This window comes from Dryas octopetala, chromosome 2 (genome assembly GCF_963921425.1).
Source record: "Dryas octopetala chromosome 2, drDryOcto1.1, whole genome shotgun sequence".
Lineage (NCBI taxonomy): Eukaryota > Viridiplantae > Streptophyta > Magnoliopsida > Rosales > Rosaceae > Dryas > Dryas octopetala.
The window spans coordinates 4168400-4194904 of NC_141367.1; the positions used below are offsets into that span (position 1 = coordinate 4168400).

Below are 26505 nucleotides of genomic sequence, written 5' to 3' on the forward strand. Positions count from 1 at the left end.
CGGCACTGCCCTCTCTCTCTCTCTCTTTGTGAGTCTGTGACTCTGTCACTCATCTCTATCAGTCTCTCGCCTTTCATCTCTCACTATCCACTACAAGAAATTTGGATTTTAGTGATGAATTTAAAATTCGTCATTAATAATACTGATTTAGTGACCAAATATTTTTATTCATCACTAAAAGTTTGCCCTTCAAAATTTTTTCCCATTAGCCCATTTTCGATTAATTAGTGATGAATTATTTAAGTACTAGTCACCAATTATAAACTCATCACTAAATTTTCTTTATTAGAAATTTAGAATCATCTATAAAATTTCTTATTTCTTTTTTCATCAAATAATTTTTTTGGCCAAAAAGAAATTTGTTTTTTATTTTTTTTGGTAAAAAGAAATTTTATTAATGTTAGCAATTATACTGATTTTATTCTTGTTAAGTTTTATTTTATTTTATTTTTTTCTGATTGCAGATAAGTAGATAAGTGACTCATCTCTCTCTCTCTCTCTCTCTCTCTATTTCTCTCGCTCTCTCACTTAGAAGCTCACCTCTGCATCCCTAAATCCTAACCCTAACAATGGCCTCCGATGACCTCTCGACCTTGTCTGTGGTTGGCGAATTTTATTTCGGGCAACCGATTGTTTTGAGATTGTACCAGACAGCTTTCTCTGTCTCTCAACGTAGCAGGAACCAGACAATTTCTATCTCTCTCTAATCGGTGGTAAGGATTTTTTTAGCTTTATTTTCTTTATCTCTATGAATTAGCTTAATCAAGGTAGACTAGCTTGGAGGCTGAAGAAATATAGGAAAGGCCAAGTCGGCAAACTAGGTCAAACTTGGTTCTAGCTGAGATGATGGATATAGATATATATATATATATATATCTGATAATAGGCATAAAATTGGAAGCCAAAATAAACTTAGATCAATAAGAATACCAAAGAGACATCAAATTCGTCTTGTTCTTTGAACGGATTTGCTCTGGGTCTTGTGGATCGCATGGGTGCTGCAATGGGTGTCCAATTGGGTCTATAGTGTTGATATTTATTTCAATTCCATGCCCCAGAATCTTGGTTTTTTTTTTTCTTTCAATTTTATTTTATATTTTTGTTTGATTCTTTGTTTCTAAATAACATGTTTTATATATCAGTTTCTCTCTCTATATATCGATTCATTTGTGTCTATTAATCATTACAATTTCATCTTGTAAACTTTAGGTTGTAGAGATAATTTCAGGGTTTCAAAACAAGGGATTTAAACTGACTACACAAATCTCCTTTCAAAAAAGAAAAAATAACTAAACAAATGAAAGAAGGTTGGAGATAGAATCTCAACAACATACATAAATCATATCTTATGTGTTTGGCCCGATTTTAATGGAATGATTTGGGTTTAAGGCAAGAGAATTGAAGGCCAAGGCCCAAAATGGTCCTTTTAGGTGGTCCTTGTTTTTGTAGTTCTTGATTTCATCACCTTGAGTTTGATAAATGAAGGACAAGGCCCTCTTTGGCTTTAACAAAAAATCATACAGATATAAGAGCCACCAAACTACACTCATAGTAGCATCTTTGCTGCCATTGTTTGCTTTGCTTTCAGTTTTTTGCCTGTCCTTTCTTTCTTTCTCTCTCTCTTATTCACCTTCCTTTTTCTCTCTCTTATTCACCTTCCTTCTTTTTTTTTAGCAATGGACTTATGGTGCTAATCACTGAATTATCATCATCATTATATGTATTTACCAAGATGTGTCTACATGCCGTTTGAACAATGCTGTCTGTTTGGGCCTCTTTCTCATTACTACAAATGAAGCATACGATGGGTGATCATATAAAAAAGAGGTATGTGACTCTTGTAGTTTTAATTTTTTTTTTTTTCATAGTTGGCCTCTTGATTTTATTATTTTTCTTCAGTTTTAGTTGTGTGGGATCAGAAGACAGGACGTTCATGAGGCTTTGGGTTTGTCTCATTCCGAAACCAACAGGTAGTATTTTTCAATTTGGTGTCTTTTGGAATGCATGGGATCTTGAATTTGTTCTGAATGGTATTTTGTAATGGATTGGTATCTGAAAGCAAGGGATTTGGATGTAGGAATTTAAGTAATGGCTTTGATATAGTCAGGAATTTAAGATCATAAATAGTTTCCCCATTACATTAAGCAGTTCTTTCCTGCTTTAAGAAAAGAGAAATGAAGTAGTTGAAATATAGTGCCAGCATAAGTTAAGAATCAAACATCTCTTTTCTGTCTTTTTTTTTATAGAGAAGTCAAAAGTTACACCTTTTTTATTATCTTTGTTGTTGCTTGGTGAGTTCTGAACAGATAATATGTAGTGACAAGCCTTGTGAATTGTATAGTTTTCTGTTCTTTGAGTTCTGCATGTAGGCTTGGTGTTGTGAAGTGCTTTGCCTCTAATACATGTATTAATTTATTTTGTTATTTACTCTCTGTTGATGGTTCTTTGGTTAAATTTTTATTATTCTTTTAACAATGAAAAAAATTTTGAATCAAAAGAAACAGCTTTATGATTGATTTTGTGGTGGACTTGATATAGGTGGGAAGATTAAGCAGGGTATTGAAGCATAAAACTAAGATAAAAAAATATTAAGAATTGGGACATGGAAGTTCAGTTTTTTTAGTTTTTTTTTTTATATGTTTGCAGAATGAAGTTAAGGTTTGGAGCTAGAAGATACTGTATTAAGTGCTATTAGTCTAACTCATCATTTTGTTAATATAACATATCATCTAAGCATGTGAGACCTTAAAATGTACTTTAGCAGTGCATTTTGTATAGATCGAGATTTCAGTAGGAAAGCAAATTTTATTGTCTGTTGATGTTAAATGCCCTGTTGAACTTGCGAAACATTTCTATTTTACCAAATATTGAGCACACCATCTCTATTTAAATTATGTATTTGTTGGTTGTTCCATCATTTTCTGTCATAGCTACCTCCACCAAATCATGCATCGATGTTGATGGAACATGGTTTGTGTTTCTTTTCAACAAAAACGAAGAAGTTCCCTAGCCTGTACTTTTATTCCTTTTCTTTTCTTCTTTTTGTTGCTAGACAAATATTAAAGGATATGGCTTAGGCTCTAACCCGATTGTAATGCAGCTAGTATTAAGTACCCTTTTGTAATTAAAATGAGCAGATTTATTCACTTATTCTTGCTTAACGAATAAAAGTGCAGATACTATTTGCTTAGTTGTGAGTGGAGTACTGTATGATGAAGATGCTTAGATGAGAAAAGCAAGGTAAGATGCTCAGAAACTGGGAAAAGCATACTTGAGGATGGGAATGTGAATGTGAATGTGTGTTTTGTTAAAAGTAATTTATATAGTTTGTTATATAAGTACTACTTGAATGCAACATAATATGATATGACAAATATATCCTTCCAGTATGCTTTCAATAAATTAAAGTACTCATTTCTTTTTTGCCCTTTTTCAGATCATTGATTGAACTGCCAAAGACTCAAGCCTACATCACTCTCAGAAATTCAATCAAGTATAGAGTGTATGCACTTAAGTGTAGTTTTTTCGTTATTATTTTTTTGTTATTATAGATGCAAGCACATATTTTTTTTTAATTTTTATTATTATTTTCTTATATCTGTATGTAAGGATCATGGTCTATTTTCTTATTAGCTTTCTGGTCAATTTTTTTACAGGCTTTTAAAGTCGGAGACCATGTGGAAGTTAAACTTATTGAGGTATGGTTTACTATTCCTGTCTCCTTTGCTTGTTTTTTTAAAACTCTCTTCTGCTATAAACAATTCCAAACCTGCTGGGAGTGATGTTATTGCTTTCTTTAAATATTTCAGTCCAAGGAAAAGTCACATACACTTGGAACTTGTTGATGCAGACTTGGAATGAAGTTTAACTTGTTGATGCAGTCATCCAAGATTACCTAGAATAGGAAAATGTTGGTAATAGTCTATTTATTTAATTATAATATGTAGGTTTGTAAATCTTGTGTTTTGTACTTGCATATTACAATTGTAGTATGATAACTAATATATACGCTTTTTTTCCGAACAGATTACACAATAGAATTAAGTACTGATTGTCATTATAGTCTATATGATTTGTTTGTAGCATATTATGATGAAATTAACTAATTGCAATTAAATCTTTTTTATTAGGTATTTTTACAATGATTATTTGTCATATCATTTTACTTTCTAATAGGGTTGTACACTATACTAATTTTTTACTAGTTTTAATGGTATAATATAATAACATGTTTGCGTATAGTTTTAATGGTACTACACTTCCAGTAGGTAGGATAGTATTCTAGATTTCTAGTGTGTACCATGTGCTATATATACTTACTAAGTGCAAAATAATAAGGTGTAAATATTAACACATAAAATGGTCTTCATAGTTCATACTAATTTATATTGTTTATTTATTTATTTTTAAACATAAACTCATTGGGCACATTTCTAGTAGATGTGCCATGTCCGTAACAGTAATGTCAGGCCACTGCACATTTGTCAACGTAATCGTCAGAGGGAAGGCACAATTACTACTTATATTTGTGTTTCTGTGTGTGTGACACAAATATCAAGGTTGTGCCCCATCTTTATGGGTAACGGAGAAAATGATCCCACAAACAAAAGAATTGTACACTACGAAATAACATAAAAATGGATTCATTAAAATAAAAAAGATCTTTTACTCAAATTGTGTCTTTTTGACGGGAATCAATAAAAAATAATAAATATTTTTATCCCATTAGATTAGATTTCATCCAAATGTAGTAGTATAAGAATGAAGGGAACTATTCCGATTTCATTGAAGTTGAAGAATCAAAGAATTTATTACACAAATTGGGATAATTCAAAAAGTTTTGATTGAATTATGATCCAAAAAGGAAAAACCAATACCGGTCACAAGCATATAATTGTGGCTGTAGCATTACCAATGACATTAGAGCATGATTAATTGTGTTTTTTAAAACAAATGACACAAATATAAGTTTGTGCTTTGTAAATTTGTTCTTGCAGTGTTCACAAAGTTAACATCAATTCCTTCTTTGGCCTTTAAAAAGAAAATTAAATACTCCTGCTAGCTACTCAATTCCTATGGTCAGAGAGATATTTGACGTATTCAGTTCAATTCAAAGATAAAAAATGCGTCCACCCAAAAAAAGAAAAGAAAAAAAAGACAAGATAAACAATGAGAACAACACTAAATATATATAACATAAATATAGCATAACCAGGACTGTTATCATAAAACAAATGCAATCAAACCATTTATACAAATTGTCACCACTCATAACCTAATCAATTTATCAACTAATTTGTAATACAATTATATTAAAGAACTCAAAAAGCATACCAGAGGGGCCAATACTCAGAAGTAATGAAAATCCACATACGAAATACACTAACAGATCTGGCCTTTGAAGGGAATAGAAGCAAGAATTCTGTCAAATGCACTATGCCGACTGCTCTTGACCATTACTAGATATTCCCCACTATAAACAAATTTTGTAAGTTGGAAGACACAGAATTACAAGCCTTTTCCCATTGAAAATAAAATCCCGGCCAGAAGTTGGTTGTTGAAAAAAGAAAATTACCTGGAGAAAAACCCAAGGACCTCTTCTTTGTGAGCACCGTTGATCAGAGCGTACTAGAATGGGCAGTTGATGTACGTTGCTGTTGATTTTGGCCTGCCATCACTGATAGATTATTGAGAATTTTTTGATTTGGGTTTTGGGGTTCTATAGGAAGAAACTGAAGACATGAATTGATCGAGAATTGGGAGCTTAATTGCAATTTGGCGTATACTAAAAACCCAATTAAAGAGGAAGGGGAAGAACTGAAAATGAAAGAGATAAGAAAATTACCTAAAATAAAATTAAAGAAAAAGAGTGAAGAAAGCTGAAATCAGTGAACAGAAGAAGAAGAAAATGGAGAGCTGAACAAAGAAATGCGTAAAATGAGAAGAACAGTTGTCGTCCTTTGCAAAAGTTATTAAGGACATGTTGGGTATTTAAAAAAAAATCATTAAACCACACACCGGTTCTTTTCCGCTTCTGGTGAACGGGAATTTTGCGCTGCTTCTTAAAACTGTTGCGATAACTGCCTCGCATTTAAAATAAACAGCTACAATCAAGGAATAAAATTTCGGGTTTCGAGGAAATTTTGATGGAAATTTCGACAGAAATTTCGAAGATTTTTAAGTTTCGACAGAAATTAGACGGAAACGATGGAAATTGCTATTAAAATACGGAAATTTTGAATAAAACTTTACCATATGTTTATTTAACATATTATCTACTACATTGATAAAAAACATTGAAGAAACCAAATTATATAGTAGGTTTCATGTAATATAAAATATATATAATGTGCGCTGGAGGCAAATACTGTTAAAAAATAGTTCACTAATTAATAATTACATAAATTTGATTAAACAAACACCTCAGAGGTTGTGTAATTTATTTCCAGTTTTTATAAATGAAAAGAACTTATCAGAGCTTTGGATTATTGTTGTTGTGCTTATTTGAAGTTATTCAATTATTACTTTCTTTGGGAATTTCAAGGACGAAATTCTTATAAGAGAGATAGATTGTGAGACCCCGTATTTTTTCAAGTTTTATTTTAAAAATTTATTTGAGAAATAAAATATTTTGAGTTAATTTTATAATTTTTGTTTTAAATTAGTTTGACCCGTTTTTTGCCTTTTCGAACTATTGGACTTTTGACTTCGATTTGTGACTAGTTGGAAAGGTCTCGAACACACGAACACATAAGCGTAAACTGTGCATCGATCGAAGTTATAGTTTAAGAGATATGAGCATTTAAAACGAGGGATATTTTTGTAAATTTATAAACATGAGTTTTAAAAACTCAAAATTAAATTTTTTATGTTAATTTCTCTCTCCCTCATTAGATCATTCACTTAACCCACTCTCTACTAGTCTACTCTCACTCTTTTTCCTCATTTCATCATTCACGCAAGTGACGCAACCCACTAGGCCACTACTATAATTATATCTCTTCTCTCTCCTCCCTATTTTCTCATTCTTTTCTTTTATTTTCTCTTTCTTTTTTCTGTTCTTCTTCTTTCTCTCATATCCAGATATCCTCCATCTCCAGTTCGTGCTCTCTCTCTCTCTCTCTCTCTCGGCATCTCCATCCCCTCACCGGCGCCGGCCACTAGCCCACTCTCATCTCTTTCTCCCTCTCTTTCTCCCTGCTCTCGCCCTCTGTCTCCGCCCCCCGTCGCCCCTGCCGCCGAAACCCACCAAAACCCAGCCCCTCCTCTCTTCCTCCACGGCTTCAGCTCCTCCCAAAACCCAGCTTCCCAAAATCCAGAAATCCACCCAGTCGAAAATTTCGCCGAAATTTCGGCGAAATCATTGAAATTAAAACGAAATTTTGTTGGTTTAGGGTTAAAATTTTCATACCTCAAAAAATCGAAAATTTCGGCAAAATTTGGCCGAAATTTTCGAAATTTAAATCCTTGGTTACAATTTACTTTACCAAACATTTTTATTAAAAAAATTTTCAATGAAAGCACTTTTTAAACCTCGGGACAATATCAAACAAGGCCTTAGTTAAATGTTAAAAATGTGAAAATCACTTTAGTGTTATAAAATAAAGAAAAATGTAGAGAGAACATAAGAGAGAATTGAGGAGGAATCAGAGTGTATTTCTCATTCACATAAGGCCTCTATTTATAGGCTATTGGATGACCTAGGATAGACCCTTAAGGTCTCATATTTTACAATGAATTGGACTCCTCTTAATTATCTATACAATAATTCTAGATAATACAGTAGATAAATATTAAACATGATAATGGACAGTCACATAATTAATGATATTTACAACACTCCCCTTGGATGTCCATTGGCTATAACAATTGCCTCATTAAAAACCTTACTAGCTAAAACCCTATAGGAAAAAGACTAGCTAAGGAAAAGAGTACAATCTTCATGTGTTTCTGATAGATATGATGGGCGCACGACACTGCCTCATTAAAACTTTGCCAAGAAAACGCAATGGGACAAAAAACCTTGGACGAAGGAAAAAGAGTACAATGCTTGATGGCACGCTTCCCCTGATGCTGATATATTTCTCCAATCAGTGAAGGTTGCCTTGTTAAAACCTTGCTTGAAAAACCCAATGGGACAAAACCAAAGCGAAGGAAAAAGAGTGCAACTTTTGCAATATCACTGATACTATGTTGGATGCGCTTTGCCTCATTAAAACCTTGCTAGGAAAAACCCAATGGGACAAAAACCTAGTCGAAGGGAAAAGAGTACAACACGCAAAATGGTTGGATGCTCCCCCTGATAACAACAAGCTTTAATTTGACTGGCTCAATAATCCAGCAAATAATTATATCTCACATCCCATCTTCTAGAGAGTGGAGTTTGACAATGCTTGTATGAACATGGCTTCCATACTATCAGGGGTTATATGTTTGTCATCATATGTTGAAATCCTGTTGAGATTGAAGCAATACAAACAAAATATAATTCCACTAAATAAAGTGGTTAGAAACAATTATCTCTAAAAAAGATGAATTATTATGATAATACTTTGAGTATTGGAAAAATTATATGACACAATCACCGATGCTCCCCCTGATAACAACAAGCTTTAATTTGACTGGCTCAATAATCCAGCAAATAATTATATCTCACATCCCATCTTCTAGAGAGTGGAGTTTGACAATGCCTGTATGAACATGGCTTCCATACTATCAGGGGTTATATGTTTGTCATCATATGTTGAAATCCTGTTGAGATTGGAGCAATACAAACAAAATATAATTCCACTAAATAAAGTGGTTAGAAACAATTATCTCTAAAAAAGATGAATTATTATGAAAATACTTTGAGTATTGGAAAAATTATATGACACAATCACCGATGCTATATTCGGTCTACTGCATTGTGTTTAAGTTGAATAAGGCACATTAAGATATGGTGCTTCTGGACCAAAGATCTTTCTTACATCTTCCTTAAGAAGCAAGTAATCATTCTTAGTGCCAATAGATTGAATAACCGTTGGGCATAAGAATTTCACTAGTACAGTACTCGATCTGCAGCTCGAGACACTATTTTCATTTCCCAAGGTTATTTATATCAAATCCAATATTCAAACATTCAATAATCTTATAAGCTCTTTAGGAGCCTTAATAAATTCATAACTTCTTTCAAAAGTTTGAAATATGTTGCAACAATTTCCGAATTCGGGTTCTAATCAAAATACTCAATAAGGCAATTTTGACCATATTCATAGTGTTAAAGTTGAGTACATAATTTGAGCTTCAGGCTCTTTCAATCCTTAAAGGATTTGCTTCAAGCACATAATATTTCATGGTACTTTCAATTTGATATTTGACTTAGTAATTTGTCATATATCTTGTAGGAAATCGCTTCTGGCGATATATATGCTTCAGGCATTTCATAATCTTTAAAAGGTTTTCTCCATATGCAATGAACACATTAATTTTACTAAATTTGTTAAAATGCGGTTGCATCTATAACATGAGAATATATCCATGTTTCTTTAAAGAAACCTTGTGCCATTATAAATAGTGATTTCATGCACTTATTTCAAACACTCTATAACCTTCAGGGTTAACATCTTTGGTGTTTGAACTATAGGTTCTCATTATTCCACGTTTATAATGATGTTCAATTCACTGGAATTGCCTCTTTCCAGTTTGGCCAATCATTTAATTTTGTCGACATTTATAGTAAACGTGGTTCCACATTATTATAGCCCATGATGATTTTTAGTAGCTACCATAGACAAAACACATCATCAATATATCAACGATCTCACAATTCTCATTTGCATGCTTTAGATATAAATATATATCTTTGTAATCGGTACACATGCCTCTTCAGGGGCTTTTATAGTCTCTTCAGGGACTGTCATCTCTTCTAGAATGATTTGTGTACATAATGTGGATCTTTAAATTTAATTAATTGGGCTTTTGTGGACCATTTCATCTACTCTCCACTTCTGGGGAGCTAAACTTTGGAACCTATAGATTTGTCACGCTTCAGGCGTGCAATAAACCATTTTCCGCCAAATTGATGGACTACCATGTTAGGACATCAATCTATGTTGACATATATAAAACTTCCATATGTGACTTTGCAGATTCGTTGTATATATATGCATCTAGCTAGCTTTCAAATAAATACATTCACTAGATTTGCATTATCATTCATATCTCATTCCCATATTGAATGGTATGAAAAATACTAGTATATGCATATTATGCTATTTCACGCCGTTCTTCAGGAACGGTCATTTGTCCCCCTAACGGCGGAAAAATTTTCATAAGTGCATATATAAAAATCAATAGAGTGAGTAGTTATACAAACTCAAATGTTTATATAACTTCAGGTTATATAAAGACGAAACATAATCAGGTTTGCAATGCACATGCAGGTATATGAAACTTCTAATTTCAAATAATTCTTCAGCATCTAACTTCAGGTTATAATAAGAATCAATAAATTAATTATGAACAACTATGAACATATACGCCATATATGTTCTAAATTGAAGTTATGAAACTTTCACGTTCATTAAAAGCCATGGAACTTCAAGTTTCTATACAAAATATAAGCAGAACTTCGGGTTCTTAAATCTTGTTAAAGTACAGAACTACAAGCTCATATGAATAAAGGCTTTCTGCTTAATCTAAACTTAATCAAGAACTTCAAGTTCATAAGAAAAATTATAGAGTTATGAAAAATTTGAGTTCTAAATCATGGAATGATAGATCAAAGAACTTTTGGTTCAATTTGATTCTATAACATAGAGCATCAAAATCAAGGAACTTCAGGTTCTGACTTGATTAAGTAGTGCACATTGAACTAGAAATTTTTAATCAATCATAAGAACATTACGTTCTATCGCATCTCCAAATTTCATCCACTTCTGATAAAGAAACAAAATGTCAAAGAACTTCAGGTTCTTATTTGACTGTGGAACTATATGTTCTGACCATATTTTTCAAAAACTTCAAATTTCTCAGGTTTTGAGTAAAACCAAGGAATATAGAACTTGGCGTTGTATGCGTTAGAATATCAATTTCTTTATAAGTTTGATCTCTCCATTCCGTGATAGGAGGCATAAATACAGTATAGATCAAAGATTTACAACTTCAGGTTCTATTTAAAGAAAATGATGTAGCCAACTAATAATATGTTTCCATGTATTCCTAAAACCTCAAATTTGGAGTAAGTTAGAACTTTCAGGTTCTAAATATTTGCTCTTCAAAAGTCATAACATGAATATCATGTCACATTAACATATTTCTGAAACTTCAGGTTCCAGAGTCAAAACATGGGCATAAATTTAATTTAAAACTTCCGAGTCTAAAATGTTCGAGCTTTGAACTTCAGGTTCCTATTTAGACTTCAAGTCTTTATTTTCTTTATGTCTGTACTATGTTAGAACTTCTGGTTCTTAACAAGATTTATATATTTTGAACTTCAGGCCAAAAATGATTTGCTCAAAACTTCAGGTTTTAGGCTGACTAACATAATTGGAAATTCAACTTAAGGTGATATATATACTCGAAGCTTCTGGTTCGATGTTTGAGACTGTAAGTCCATATATAATTCTAAGAATTAAAACAAGGAATTAAATAGAACAATCGCAATAATAAAACATAACAATAAGGAAACTTCTGGTTCCAATAAAAGAAATCAAGAAACATAGAACTTCTGGTTCCATTGATTTTAGTAAATGTGAAGATCTTCTGGCCTTCAATAATTTGATAAGAATTGAGACACTTTGCACTCATTCAATTGTATAAGAATTGAGTCACTCTACTCTCATTCAATTGTAAAAGGATTGAGGAACTTCTGGTCACTCATTCGATTTCATGAGAATTAATTAATTTAATAAGGATTGAGGATCTTCAGGCCCTCCACCTTTTACTAAATGAACTTATGGTTCAAGTTTTAATCAACAATATTAGAAATTTAAGGAACATCTCTAGTTCCAACTTTATATAATAACAATAATGAATTGCAATATGCCAATGAAGCAACTATATTGATATAATAGGATTTTGCTCATATATATATATAACACATATTACAATATATGAGAAAAATTCAAAAAAAAGTAATTCTGGCTATCATTGCATATTGTTCCAATGTTGATCGATCATTGTGAAACAATGAGTTTCGATTGGATCGCGAAACTTCAAGTTTCAATTGGATTATATGACAAGGAACTTCAGGCCCTTATAATAATGAAGGTCAAGGAACTTCAGGCCCTTATAATAATTAGAATCAAGGAACTTCAGGTCCTTGTATGGGTAAAGGAATTTTGCCCTAATTTAATAATACAAAAACTGAGGAACTTTGGGCCCTCACCAGATTGGTTAAGAAATGAGGCTCTTTAGGCCCTCATTCAATTTTATAAGGATCTTCGGGTCCTCAATTGATTTTTAGAGGATTTAGGATCTTCTAGTCCTTAATTGATTTTAATTTGAGGATCTAGCAACATTCAGTTCTGACCTCAACAATAATAATAATCACATATGAAATCGTATAATCAACCCAAAACTCACAATTGAATGCAAGATCTATATATATTGAAACTTTTGATGACTAAACTCAAAAAAACCATCATGACAAGAAATTGATAATATGTCATAGGGAGCCGACAAGTTAGGGGGAGATCATATATATTGAAATCAAAGTCATTCAACAACAAACCTGTAAACTAACAAAATTGATCCAACCCAATTAATAAGAAAACCCCATGATAGCAAGAGACCGGTATAGATAACATATACAGGTGCAAATATATATATTCTCTTTTCTGTATAGGCACACGAGACATAATTGATCAAAACTTATAATTATATACATAATATATCAAGTATGAGAGCATAATATATAAGCCAATATTTCGTAAAAGAAACTCATGATTTTGTTCTCGCAATATAGGAACATTCATGATGAATTGAATTGAATCAATGGATTCAAACCTGCATGTCAATTCATAGGGTGAAACAAAACAATATGGAAGCATAGAATATGTGTTAGCTTAAACGATTATTAGGTCCCCACTGTGCACAAGATTATGATATACTTCAACCTGCAGTATCAAAAATACTTCTCCTATATATATATATTAAGTGGAATGAAATAGAAAAGCGTGCTTCTTATTGGAGCCTTTAACTCATGTACCTCGGGTAATTCAAAGAAGCAAGCTAGTAAACTCATATGATATATAAGTACTCATCAACTTATTTAGAAAAACTATCAACAATATGTATGCATATATATATAATATATATATATATATATAAATTGAATAGCATATAACGAGATATAGGAAAACTAGCAGATATAGAATAGACAGTTGATACCCAACTAAATCTGATCATTCAACGTGAGAATTAAGCATCCATATTGAAAATACCTATCTCGAAGCACTCGTGTATAGATAAGACACATATCATGGAGGCGCAAGAAGAGTATAACACATAAAATATATAAATAGAATTCTAAGATCAAGAGTATTGGTCAAAAGCAACAAGGTTGCACCATATGACTCTTAGATCTAGAGGAGTTTATAAGAGAGACTATCGTGCTGATAACGTGTTATAAAATAAAGAGAAATGTAGAGAGAACATAAGAGAGAATTGGGGAGGAATCAGAGTGTATTTCTCATTCACATAAGGCCTCTATTTATAGGCTCTTAGATGACCTGGGATAGACCCTTAAGGTCTCCTATTTTACAATGAATTGGACACCTCTTAATTATGTATACAATTATTCTAGATATATAATACAGGAAATAAATATTAAACATGATAATGGACAGTCACATAATTAATGATATTTACAACATTTAGGACGTTATAAATATATAATACATGAGAAGTATAACAAAAACAGCTTGCAGATTGCAGGGAAGGAAGCGGTTAGACTCTCATTGCTTCCAATCTGTCTAATACTTTTTCTGATATTGTGAAATTGAAGAGAAATTACGGAAAAATTGGAAAAAATTGACAAAATTATCAAAATATATCCTGGTAGTGTATTAAATTTTGAACCTTGAAAAAAGTGAAAATTTCAAAATTTCATACCCTGATAGTAACTAGTAACTAATCAAAAAATCTTATGCAAGTTTGAGATAATAGGAGAAATAAATTTCACATGAAGTATGTTTGACAAATGCAAGAAAACCATAAAAGATGGAGTTGGAGAATAAGGCCCAAAAGTTTTGTTTAATAAAAAAAAAGTAATAAGAAATAAAGCAGATTAAAGTCTCTAGCTAGAAAAGTCATGGTAAGGACCGTAAGGTTAATCAAACAAAGAAAAATCATCGTGGCCAAAAATTTAAAATAAACAAAGAAAAGTCATGACAGGTGATGAGGTTTAAGTTTAGGGGTAATATATAGGGATGGGTTCGGTCCGGTTACTGAACCGAGAACCTCAAACCGGCAACCGACCGGACCCCCCTCGGATGCCCCTTTTGGTTACCGAGACTGGAACCGAAATGCCGATAAACCAGCACTCGGTCGGACCGGCATTTCGGGTCGGCTCGGCTCGGTATGGGCCTTGATCGGCTTGAGTTAAGAGAGAGAGAGAGAGAGAGAGAGGGAGAAGAGCAAGGGAACATAGAGATGCCATCGGAGGTTGAACTGGGTGGCTTCGATTCGCCGCCTTGGGGAGTCGTCAGCGTGAGGGAAAGGTACCAAAATGACCGGCTCGATGAAAGGAATGAGTTTTGGGTGGTGGGAAGTCGCGAAGCCGTCGAAGCACAGAGATCGCCGACAAAGGGCTCGGCTCTACCTCAGCTCAGGTTGCCGCGATCCTTGCCTTTCTTGAAAATCAAAACACATGGGCAAAGAGAGGAGGGAGAGGCGAGCATTTCAGAGGTGGTCTCGCCTCCATTAGCCGCCGGACGACAGTGTATCGTCGATCAAAGGCACGGCGAGAGAGAGAGAGAGCGTGACGTCGGAGAGAGAGTGACAGGACTGCCCCCGGATTTCACCCTGAAACCCGGAGAGGTCCTGCGGGAATCCAAAATCAAGGAAAATCCTACCGAAAATTCGGCAGAACCTCCCCTGAAAATGGACTAACCCAAAATTTCAAAACCTGTCAAAAGCACTTCTAAGTCTTTCAGCCACCTCAACCACAAGCACATAAGGGTCTCAGACCCGTCCAAAGATAAATACAACTAATTTTCATAGGTTATCAGAGCCATTCTAGATTTTATCTTTATACAAATAGCATTAAAAGGAAACTCTAAAAGCCTACAAGGTCTTCAAACGCTTTCAAAGTGCCTCGACGTTCTTCTTGGCTCGACCGCTCGTACCTGGGGAAATTTTTAAAACAAAAAAAGACGTGAGAGAAAAATCTCAGTGAGTGGACATAGAAGTTTTAATAGCATGTAGTTTTTCGTAAACTCTAAATTTGATTTTTCCTCTAGAATTTCCCAATTTTAAAACATTTTCACAAATCCCTTTTTTTTTAAATCATCTCAAAACTGTAAATCAAACTCTGAAAAACACATAATACTTTGAAGCTGTAAAATTATTAAAACCTCTAAAATAAAATACACTGCCTTAATGAAATTGTCATTTAAAACGTTTACTGGTGTAATATATTTTCTCAAAATACTTCCCAACTGAAAACTCACGCCACACTAGTACCCGGAAAACTGCTGGTCATACACTGCCGAGTCATCTCTAGGCAAGTGCAGAGCAAATATACACCTGTGCTGGTCATACACCGCCGAGTCATCTCTAGGCGAGTGCAGAGCAATTGTATACCTGTGCTGGTCATACACTGCCGAGTCATCTCTAGGCAAGTGCAGAGCAATTATGTACCTGTGCTGGTCATACACCGCCGAGTCATCTCTAGGCGAGTGCAGAGCAATTATGTACCTGTGCTGGTCATACACCGCCGAGTCATCTCTAGGCGAGTGCAGAGCAATTATGTACCTGTGCTGGTCATACACCGCCGAGTCATCTCTAGGCAAGTGCAGAGCAATTATGTACCTGTGCTGGTCATACACCGCCGAGTCATCTCTAGGCGAGTGCAGAGCAATTATGTACCTGTGCTGGTCATACACAGCCGAGTCATCTCTAGGCGAGTGCAGAGCAATATTTACCTGCTGAAGGGGGTACTAATATGACGGTTTAAAACTACTCATTTATCTTCATAAAATTCGTAACTCAAAACCATATTTCTATTTTCAAGACTCGTGATAACCAAATAATAAAATCATAATTTAAGAAAACACTTCCAAATCAAAGATCCAATTCAACTGCTATTATCTCTCAAACAAATTCAGTAACCAGATGAAGAAATCATGAATTTAGAAAAGCATTTGCAAATTTAAGTCCACTCACAGTGAAAAGTCCTAGCTTTGATCCTCCATCGGATCGTCACGAGTCACAGCCGTGTCGCCTATAAAATAAGAAATCAAATAAATACAATTAGTTCCGACTCGAGACACTTAAATATAAATATGTTCTCAACTTACACCCGACTCTCAATCTAACTCGACGATTCCCAACATCTACTCGTAGATCCAAACCTCCTCCATAAACACTTCAAAAGCTCCTCGGCTCAGCCTAACCACAAACAACATAACCTAGATCGATAACCCACTCCACAAAGTAGTCCCAAATACTCATGAAATCATGGAATATTCACAGGGGTTCGAAATCACAATTGTTGCTGCGCTAAGGTGGCTGTTTCCAGCCCAAAATTAACCGAAATACAAAAACTTCTTAAAAATTTCTCATTCGTTCAAATCTAGTATTAAATTTTTTGGGTTTCCTAAAGATGGGATTGTCCAAACCACACCAAAGTTACCCCAAGCTTCAGCCAACCCTCAGCAAACCCGAAATGGGTTCCAACTTGTAAATCAAACTTCCCAAAACTCAAATTTCTCTAAATTTATTCTAAATTTCTGGTTCTACACATCATATGAGGTTCTTAGAGATGTAATTGTATAAGAAACAACAATAATGGCCTCTAATTCTGAGATTCAAAGAGAACCCGAAATTGGCCTTAAACCCAAGATTTTTCATTTCCACTAAAATTCAAAATTTAACAACCAACTCAGAAGAAAAAGGGAGGCCCATACCTAAATGAGAAAACCCACTAAAAATCCTCTAAGATTCGTGGTGAAAACTGGCCGAAAATTTGAAGAATTAAGGCCGGCGTCTCTGTGAGAGTTCTCTGAGCAGGGGTCGCACAGGGGGGCTGGGCTAACTGGAGGAGGAGCTGACGAGCTGGCCGGCGTCGGGGAGGCACGCCGGTGACCTCAGGTGACTGGAGATAGCTGGGCGAAGAGAGAGGCAATGGCTGAGGGTTTTCTGGCTTGTTCCCTGCGCGAGTGTTGGCTGATGAAGGGAGTGGCGGGGAGTGGTGGTTGGCTTGTGAGGGTCACGCCGGTGAGGTCGGGTCGGTGAGGGGTGGTCGACGGCCAGGTGGTGGTGCTGGTGGTCGACTGGTGCAGGGGTGGTTGCGGGGGAAGAGAAGACCGAGCCAGAGAGTGTGCGGGGAGAGAGAAATAAAAAGAGAGAGAGAGAGAGAGAGAGAATATACCAGAAAATTCTAGAGAAATATATCAGAAAAAATTTTCTGATTTTTGGTTATTTAAAATCCCACTTTTATAAATTTACAAAATTTCCCCTCACTTCACACGCCCGTATCTTCCAAACCGTAACTCAGATCGAAGCGTGCTACGTGTCTATGAACTCGGGGGATCGAAACCTATCTAACGGACCGGAAGTCAAAATCGAAAACCCATTCTTTTTAAAAGTCAACTTTTGGTCAAGCTTAAATTAAAACAAAAATAAATCAAAACCCTTTTTATTTTCCAAATAAATATCAAAATCTTTAAAATACAATCCAACATCCTTTTAAAACAATCTCTTAAAACATAGTTAAATAAAAATTTAAATTTTCTAGTGAAAATTTGGGTCGGGTCGTTACAACCTTCCCCCCTTAAAAAATTTCGTCCTCGAAATTTAGTAAAAAAAATCTTTGATTTATGTGAATTGTTGTTGCAAACTTCTTATCGCCCTTCACATCGAACCTCATTTCAACCATAAGTTAAAATATGCGTGGATTTTGGCATTTACTTCCATTCGAGAAAACCAAAGATATTTAAACTAAAGAAATCGCTCCACAACGAACCTAAATAAATTATGTAAGCCTCAAAAATCACAACTTGAAAACGTGATAGAAACGCCAGGCCCTAGATAAATTTTTCAGGGATAACACCATTACGAAGTAAATCAATTTAAAACCTTCAAATCATTTGAAAACCACTCTAACCCACAAATCAATAAGGATTATCTCTTATAGACAATCAAAACAAGAATACGTGACACTCAAGTGTGTGTGTGTGTGTGTCCCAGAGTCTATCAAAAATTTTGCATTATGACCAAGGATGGATAACGTACCCATGATGACATCCGGTGAAGCTAAAGCGTCCTGTTGCATCATGGCGAAGACTCTGCCCTGGGTCCTAGGGCGTCCTGGCTGGCCCCTCTGCTGTCCTCCACCTCTACTGATATGGCTAGACTGGGCTCCACTATTAGACGTAGCACCCGCAGTCTGTACGGCTCTTTGCCCCTGACTCTGGGCCCCTGAAGTCTGTCCCAGAGGGAGGGCTGAACCTGAAACTCCACTATCCCTCTGGTGAAAAGTCGGGCAATCCTTCATGAAATGCCCTACTTGCCCACAACGAAAACAACCCATGCTTCCTCTCTGGCACACCCCATCGTGGTATTTTTCACAAAGATTACATCTCGGACGATTTGTCCTAAGGGTTCGACTATCCTGGGATTCACTCAATCGTGCTATGCTACGAGCTGAGCTACCCGCTGACTGATGGCCAGAACTCTGACTGTGTCCAAAACCTCGACTACCTCCTGAGTCATGTCTAACACCTCTAAAATCACCACTTCCTGAAGAACCTGAACTGAAACTGCCTCTCTTGGATGGTCCCTGACTAGGGCCACTCACAAAAGTATTCTGGTGAGGGCGACGTCTCGCCTCACTCCTATTCCGCTCCGCTAAAGCTCTCTCCACCCTCATGGCAGCATCCCGCAATGAACTAAAGGTGGAGTGGTTAGCTGCAGTAACCACTGTGCGGATAGAGTCTCTCAGACCCTCCTCAAATCTCGAGCATCTATCTACCTCATCTGCGACAAGTGCTGGACAAAACCTGGAAAGCTCAGTGAATTTTCTCTCATACTCTGTTACTGACATAGATCCCTGTCTAAGCCTCAGGAATTCGGCCCTCTTCTCATCGCAATAAACACGCGGATAATACTTCTCGTAAAAGACTCTCCTAAATCTATCCCAAGTGACCTCCGCCGCGACGAGTCCTAATCGCTCGGAATCCCACCAATGATAAGCGTCACCCACCAGCAAGAAAGTAGCCAAGACTAACTTCCGGTCATCGGGGCATCCCATAACCTCAAAAATCCTCTCGAGTTGTATCATCCACTCGTTAGCTATACTGGGATCCGAAGTACCTGAGAAATTCGAGGCCCCCAACTTACGAGCACGCTCAATGCTATACTCTCCCTCAGGAAAAGCCCTAGTGCGAACGGCAGTAGTCACCGCCTCGGCTAGCCTATCAATAGACTGCTCGAAACCTTGTGTCGTCTCATCGACACCTTCTGCTACCCTATGGTGGGTCCCCGGTGGTCGGCCACGTCGTCGAGGAGGCATAATACCTATAAGAAAACCAAACTCTTATCAATAATGGGGATGCACATTCAGTGCAGAATTGAGGAATCTAAAACCTAGTGCTCTGATACCAAGTTGACAGGACTGCCCCCGGATTTCACCCTGAAACCCGGAGAGGTCCTGCGGGAATCCAAAATCAAGGAAAATCCTACCGAAAATTCGGCAGAACCTCCCCTGAAAATGGACTAACCCAAAATTTCAAAACCTGTCAAAAGCACTTCTAAGTCTTTCAGCCACCTCAACCACAAGCACATAAGGGTCTCAGACCCGTCCAAAGATAAATACAACTAATTTTCATAGGTTATCAGAGTCATTCTAGATTTTATCTTTATACAAATAGCATTAAAAGGAAACTCTAAAAGCCTACAAGGTCTTCACACGCTTTCAAAGTGCCTCGACGTTCTTCTTGGCTCGACCGCTCGTACCTGGGGAAATTTTTAAAACAAAAAAAGACGTGAGAGAAAAATCTCAGTGAGTGGACATAGAAGTTTTAATAGCATGTAGTTTTTCGTAAACTCTAAATTTGATTTTTCCTCTAGAATTTCCCAATTTTAAAACATTTTCACAAATCCTTTTTTTTTTAAATCATCTCAAAACTGTAAATCAAACTCTGAAAAACACATAATACTTTGAAGCTGTAAAATTATTAAAACCTCTAAAATAAAATACACTGCCTTAATGAAATTGTCATTTAAAATGTTTACTGGTGTAATATATTTTCTCAAAATACTTCCCAACTGAAAACTCACGCCACACTAGTACCCGGGAAACTGCTGGTCATACACTGCCGAGTTATCTCTAGGCAAGTGCAGAGCAAATATACACCTGTGCTGGTCATACACCGCCGAGTCATCTCTAGGCGAGTGCAGAGCAATTGTATACCTGTGCTGGTCATACACTGCCGAGTCATCTCTAGGCAAGTGCAGAGCAATTATGTACCTGTGCTGGTCATACACCGCCGAGTCATCTCTAGGCGAGTGCAGAGCAATTATGTACCTGTGCTGGTCATACACAGCCGAGTCATCTCTAGGCGAGTGCAGAGCAATATTTACCTGCTGAAGGGGGTACTAATATGACGGTTTAAAACTACTCATTTATCTTCATAAAATTCGTAACTCAAAACCATATTTCTATTTTCAAGACTCGTGATAACCAAATAATAAAATCATAATTTAAGAAAACACTTCCAAATCAAAGATCCAATTCAACTGCTATTATCTCTCAAACAAATTCAGTAACCAGATGAAGAAATCATGAATTTAGAAAAGCATTTGCAAATTTAAGTCCACTCACAGTGAAAAGTCCTAGCTTTGATCCTCCATCGGATCGTCACGAGTCACAGCCGTGTCGCCTATAAAATAAGAAATCAAATAAATACAATTAGTTCCGACTCGAGACACTTAAATATAAATATGTTCTCAACTTACACCCGACTCTCAATCTAACTCGACGATTCCCAACATCTACTCGTAGATCCAAACCTCCTCCATAAACACTTCAAAAGCTCCTCGGCTCAGCCTAACCACAAACAACATAACCTAGATCGATAACCCACTCCACAAAGTAGTCCCAAATACTCATGAAATCATGGAATATTCACAGGGGTTCGAAATCACAATTGTTGCTGCGCTAAGGTGGCTGTTTCCAGCCCAAAATTAACCGAAATACAAAAACTTCTTAAAAATTTCTCATTCGTTCAAATCTAGTATTAAATTTTTTGGGTTTCCTAAAGATGGGATTGTCCAAACCACACCAAAGTTACCCCAAGCTTCAGCCAACCCTCAGCAAACCCGAAATGGGTTCCAACTTGTAAATCAAACTTCCCAAAACTCAAATTTCTCTAAATTTATTCTAAATTTCTGGTTCTACACATCATATGAGGTTCTTAGAGATGTAATTGTATAAGAAACAACAATAATGGCCTCTAATTCTGAGATTCAAAGAGAACCCGAAATTGGCCTTAAACCCAAGATTTTTCATTTCCACTAAAATTCAAAATTTAACAACCAACTCAGAAGAAAAAGGGAGGCCCATACCTAAATGAGAAAACCCACTAAAAATCCTCTAAGATTCGTGGTGAAAACTGGCCGAAAATTTGAAGAATTAAGGCCGGCGTCTCTGTGAGAGTTCTCTGAGCAGGGGTCGCACAGGGGGGCTGGGCTAACTGGAGGAGGAGCTGACGAGCTGGCCGGCGTCGGGGTGGCACGCCGGTGACCTCAGGTGACTGGAGATAGCTGGGCGAAAAGAGAGGCAACGGCTGAGGGTTTTCTGGCTTGTTCCCTGCGCGAGTGTTGGCTGATGAAGGGAGTGGCGGGGAGTGGTGGTTGGCTTGTGAGGGTCACGCCGGTGAGGTCGGGTCGGTGAGGGGTGGTCGACGGCGAGGTGGTGGTGCTGGTGGTCGACTGGTGCAGGGGTGGTTGCGGGGGAAGAGAAGACCGAGCCATAGAGTGTGCGGGGAGAGAGAAATAAAGAGAGAGAGAGAGAGAGAGAGAGAGAGAGAGAGAATATACCAGAAAATTCTAGAGAAATAGATCAGAAAAAATTTTCTGATTTTTGGTTATTTAAAATCCCACTTTTATAAATTTACAAAATTTCCCCTCACTTCACACGCCCGTATCTTCCAAACCGTAACTCAGATCGAAGCGTGCTACGTGTCTATGAACTCGGGGGATCGAAACCTATCTAACGGACCGGAAGTCAAAATCGAAAACCCATTCTTTTTAAAAGTCAACTTTTGGTCAAGCTTAAATTAAAACAAAAATAAATCAAAACCCTTTTTATTTTCCAAATAAATATCAAAATCTTTAAAATACAATCCAACATCCTTTTAAAACAATCTCTTAAAACATAGTTAAATAAAAATTTAAATTTTCTAGTGAAAATTTGGGTCGGGTCGTTACAGAGAGAAAGGGAAAGTGAGAAATGAGAGAGAAAGGGGGAGTGTTGGCAGGAGAGAGAAGAGAAGATTAAAAACTAAAAATAAAATGTTTTAAAAATCCATTAAAAATTTAGACAATAGGGTATTTTGGGGTTTGGACTTTGGGGTTTGGGTGGGGTTTAGGGTTTGGACTTTGGGGTTTAGAGTTTTTACTTTGTATTACATATGTTTTATAATTTATATAAAACATTTTATATAATGCATTTATAAACCCTAAACATTTATATAGACTATAGTTATTAGTTATAGACTATTATCATATTATAGCATACTAAACATTTCTATAGACTATAGTTATTAGTTATATACCAACTATAAATCATTGAATTATTATCAATTATAGTCTTAGGGTATATGGTATATAAATATAGGATATAATAATCCTTATAGTGTATATGATTTTAAAATTTTAAAATACACAATAGGGTTTAGGGTATGAGATATAGGAATAGGATATAGAGTTTAGTATTTAGTTTATAGTTATATGATATAAATTGTTTAGAATATGGTATAATATTAGTTTAGGGTATTTGTAATTAGTTTTTATATAGAAATGTATTATATAAATTAAAAAAACATATAAATTATTAATTATGGGGTTTAGGGTATAGAAAGGGTTTAGGGTTTATAAATTTATATATTTTTTATATAAATTAGAGAAAGTTATATAAATGTATTATAGAAAGGTATTTTAGGGTATAGAAATGTATAAAAATGTAATATTTAAATTAAATGTTATATATACTCGGTTCGGTAAACCAGCGGTTCTAGGATCTGAGAACTGGAACCGGAACCGAACATACCGGTTCGGTTGGCAAACCGAGATCTCGGTACGGTTCCTCTCCAGTATGGTTATTTTTGGCATCAGTTGAAGCGGTTTCGGGTACGATCTCGGTTTTTCGGTCAAACCAACCCAGCCCTAGTAATATATACCAAAATGGATGCATGAATATGTTTTGGCAGCAGCGATTTATTTTGACCGTGTACTTTTCAATTTTCATAGATAAGCAAATGGGAAAAACATGATCAACTAAATGCTTTTCCTCCATGTGGATTTGGAATTCCATCGAGATGAATTGACACCCATTGGCACTGGGAAATTTTGACACCTACTGTCGGCCGGTGGAATGTTTACATGTTTTACATATTTTGGGAGTCGAGACAAAAGTCAAAACAAATATAAAGTTGGATTAAATACAAAAATGGTCCACGAACTTTACAGTGAATCTCAATTTGGTCCACTATCTATAAAAAAGTGTTAATTTGGTCCACGAACTTTGTAAGTTGTATCAAAGCAGTACAAACGTTAACTTCCATCGAAAAATTTAACGAAAACTGGTCATGTGCACAGCAAGTGACCACATTTTCAGAGGCATTTTCGTCCGTTCATCACATTTTCATGTGACCAATTTCGTTAATTTTTTGATAAAAGTTAGCGTTTGTGCTGCTTTGGTACAATTTGGAAAGTTTGTGGACCAAATTGACACTTTTTATAGTTAGTGGATTAAATTGAGACTCATTGTAAAGTTTGTGGACCATTTTTGTATTTAACCCTATAAAGTTTAGGAGAGACACCTACAAGTTGCTTTCACTACAGTAGCTACATATTTTTCAATAAATAGCTAGCAAGCATTGCTATTCGACTCACTCACTCCAGCTAGCCTAACTTTCAAGTGACCCAAGTTTCAGCATATCAATTAATTAGCTCAAAGCCTCAAACCCACTACAAAAAAATATGGAATAGGCAACGGAACAATAGGCAAGGAATTAAAATTCGTTGCCTATTCCGGGAATAGGCAAGGAATAGTTGCACATAGGCAACGAATCTAAAATTAGTATTGAAAAACTCATCAGCAACGAATCCTTTGAAATAGGCAATGCTTATTTCGTTGCCCAAATAGAGTAATTAGCAAGGAAAGTACCAACTCGTAGCCTATTTTTACGCGGATTGAAGCGCCAACCATTGCAACCATGATTTCCTTGTCTAATGTTTTTTCATTCGTTGCCCATTACTGTTATAGGCAAGGAAAAAAGAATTTGTTGCCTATTTACAAGAAAACTTGGAATGGCAACGGAACAATAGGCAACAACAGAAAAGTCCTTGCCTATTCGGAGAATAGGCAAGGAATGGTTGGTCATGGGCAACGATTGAACATTAGATATTGAACAATACAGAGGCAACAACTTTAGAATAATAGGCAACGTATCGTTCATTGCCCATTAATGTTATCGGCAAGGAAAAAACAAAATTTGTTGCCGATTTACAAGAATATAGGCTAAGAAAAAAGAATTTGTATTTCTATGTAGAAGCTTACATCTCAATCATGTTTCTAACGATCTGAACCGTTCATTTCTTAGTTCCCCACTCAAAGATCATCTCTACAAAAAATAGGCCCAATTAGAGATGTAGAAGTTAGGTAATAGTGGTCGAACTTATGAACGATCGTGATTTTTCTAATGTAATCGAACGGGTAGATGAATTCTAATTTGGTCGATTTTTTACAAAATTTACCTTTGAGTATAAACGTAGAAAATGAACGGCTCCGATTATTGAAATCACGTTGTGGTCTTCACAATTATTGAAACGACAAGGTTTCAATGAAAAAGTTAAATAGCATAATACTCTTCAAGTATATGTATATGTAGAAACTCACATCTCGATCGTGTTTCCAACGATCCGAACCGTTGATTTTTTAGTTTTTCACTCAAAGATCATCTTTTCAAAAAATTGGCCCAATCGGAGATGTAGAAGTTAAATAACGGTGGTCAAACTTATGAACGATCTTGGTTTTTCTAATGATAATTGAACATGAAAATGAATTTCGGTTTTCCCGATTTTTTACAAGATTGATCTTTGAGTGTAAATGTAGAAAATGAAAGGCTCCGATCGTTGAAATCACGTTGTGGTCTTAACAATTAGTGAAACGATAAGGTTTCAACGAAAAAGTTAATAGCATAATACTCTTCAAGTGTATTTATATATATAGAAGCTCATATCTCGAACGTGTTTCCAATGATCCAAATCATTCATATTTTAGTTCCCCACTCAAAGATTATCCCTGTAAAAAATTGACCTAATCGAAGAGGTAGAAATTAGGTAACGGTGGTCGAACTTATGAACGATCATGATTTTTCTAATGATAATCAAACGGGTAGGTGAATTCCGATTGGGCCGATTTTTTGCAGGGATGATCTTTGAGTATGAACATAGAAAATGAACGGCTCCGATCGTTGAAATTAGGTAACGGTGATCAAGAAAGTTGACATAATAAACTTTTTTAAAGAAGAATTTTATTTTTGTATTAATAACCTTTTTAAAAAAACAGTTGTTTATTTTAATTTTTATTCTTTATTTTTTTGTAAGCCTGTATTTTCGGAATTACCCACCTGATCGAAAATTTTCAATTTCCCACCTTATGTTTCCTTCTCCCTCTCTAATCTCTTTTTCTAACTCTCTTCTCTCTCTCTCTCTCTCTCTCTCTAGTATATAAAAAACACTCAAAATCTCTAGAAAATCAAAGATGCTCACACTTTCCTTCTCGTCCCCCTGGTTCTCTTAGCCCCGCCTTGCTCCGCCGCTCCCCGCCTCAGCCCAACCCGATCTAGTCCCGCCCCGACCTGACCTGGCCTGCTCTGCGTAGCCCGGCCATGATCCTCATCTCTTTCCCCCACGATTTCTCTCTCCTCTCTCCCCACCACCCCCGTCCCATCCCCCTCCCCCCTGCGTCCCCTCTCCCCCTACTCATCGAAACCCAACCCCTAGCCCCGACGACCCACCACTGTGGCAGGAGGGATGGGGCTGGGTTTGGGTTGGCTTGGATTTGGGTTT

General features: G+C 36.0%; 2 long non-coding RNA genes across 10 annotated transcripts; one reads left to right on the forward strand and one right to left on the reverse strand.

The window, feature by feature from the left end:
• Nucleotides 1-490: 490 nt before the first annotated feature.
• On the forward strand, nt 491-4133 carry LOC147292590 (uncharacterized). 9 transcript variants are annotated; one of them, XR_015120319.1, is made up of 7 exons: nt 491-713; nt 1675-1827; nt 1900-1970; nt 3177-3240; nt 3437-3553; nt 3657-3698; nt 3810-4133. It is a non-coding gene; the product is annotated as an uncharacterized LOC147292590 (long non-coding RNA). The 9 variants fall into 9 exon arrangements; XR_015120321.1 differs by having other exon boundaries at nt 3437-3493; XR_015120315.1 differs by having other exon boundaries at nt 1900-3240; nt 3634-3698.
• A 1037-nt stretch (nt 4134-5170) lies between these two features.
• LOC147292591 (uncharacterized) lies at nt 5171-5913 on the reverse strand. The gene is made up of 2 exons (XR_015120835.1): nt 5576-5913; nt 5171-5473 (listed from the first exon to the last, which is right to left on the reverse strand). It is a non-coding gene; the product is annotated as an uncharacterized LOC147292591 (long non-coding RNA).
• Nucleotides 5914-26505: the final 20592 nt, after the last annotated feature.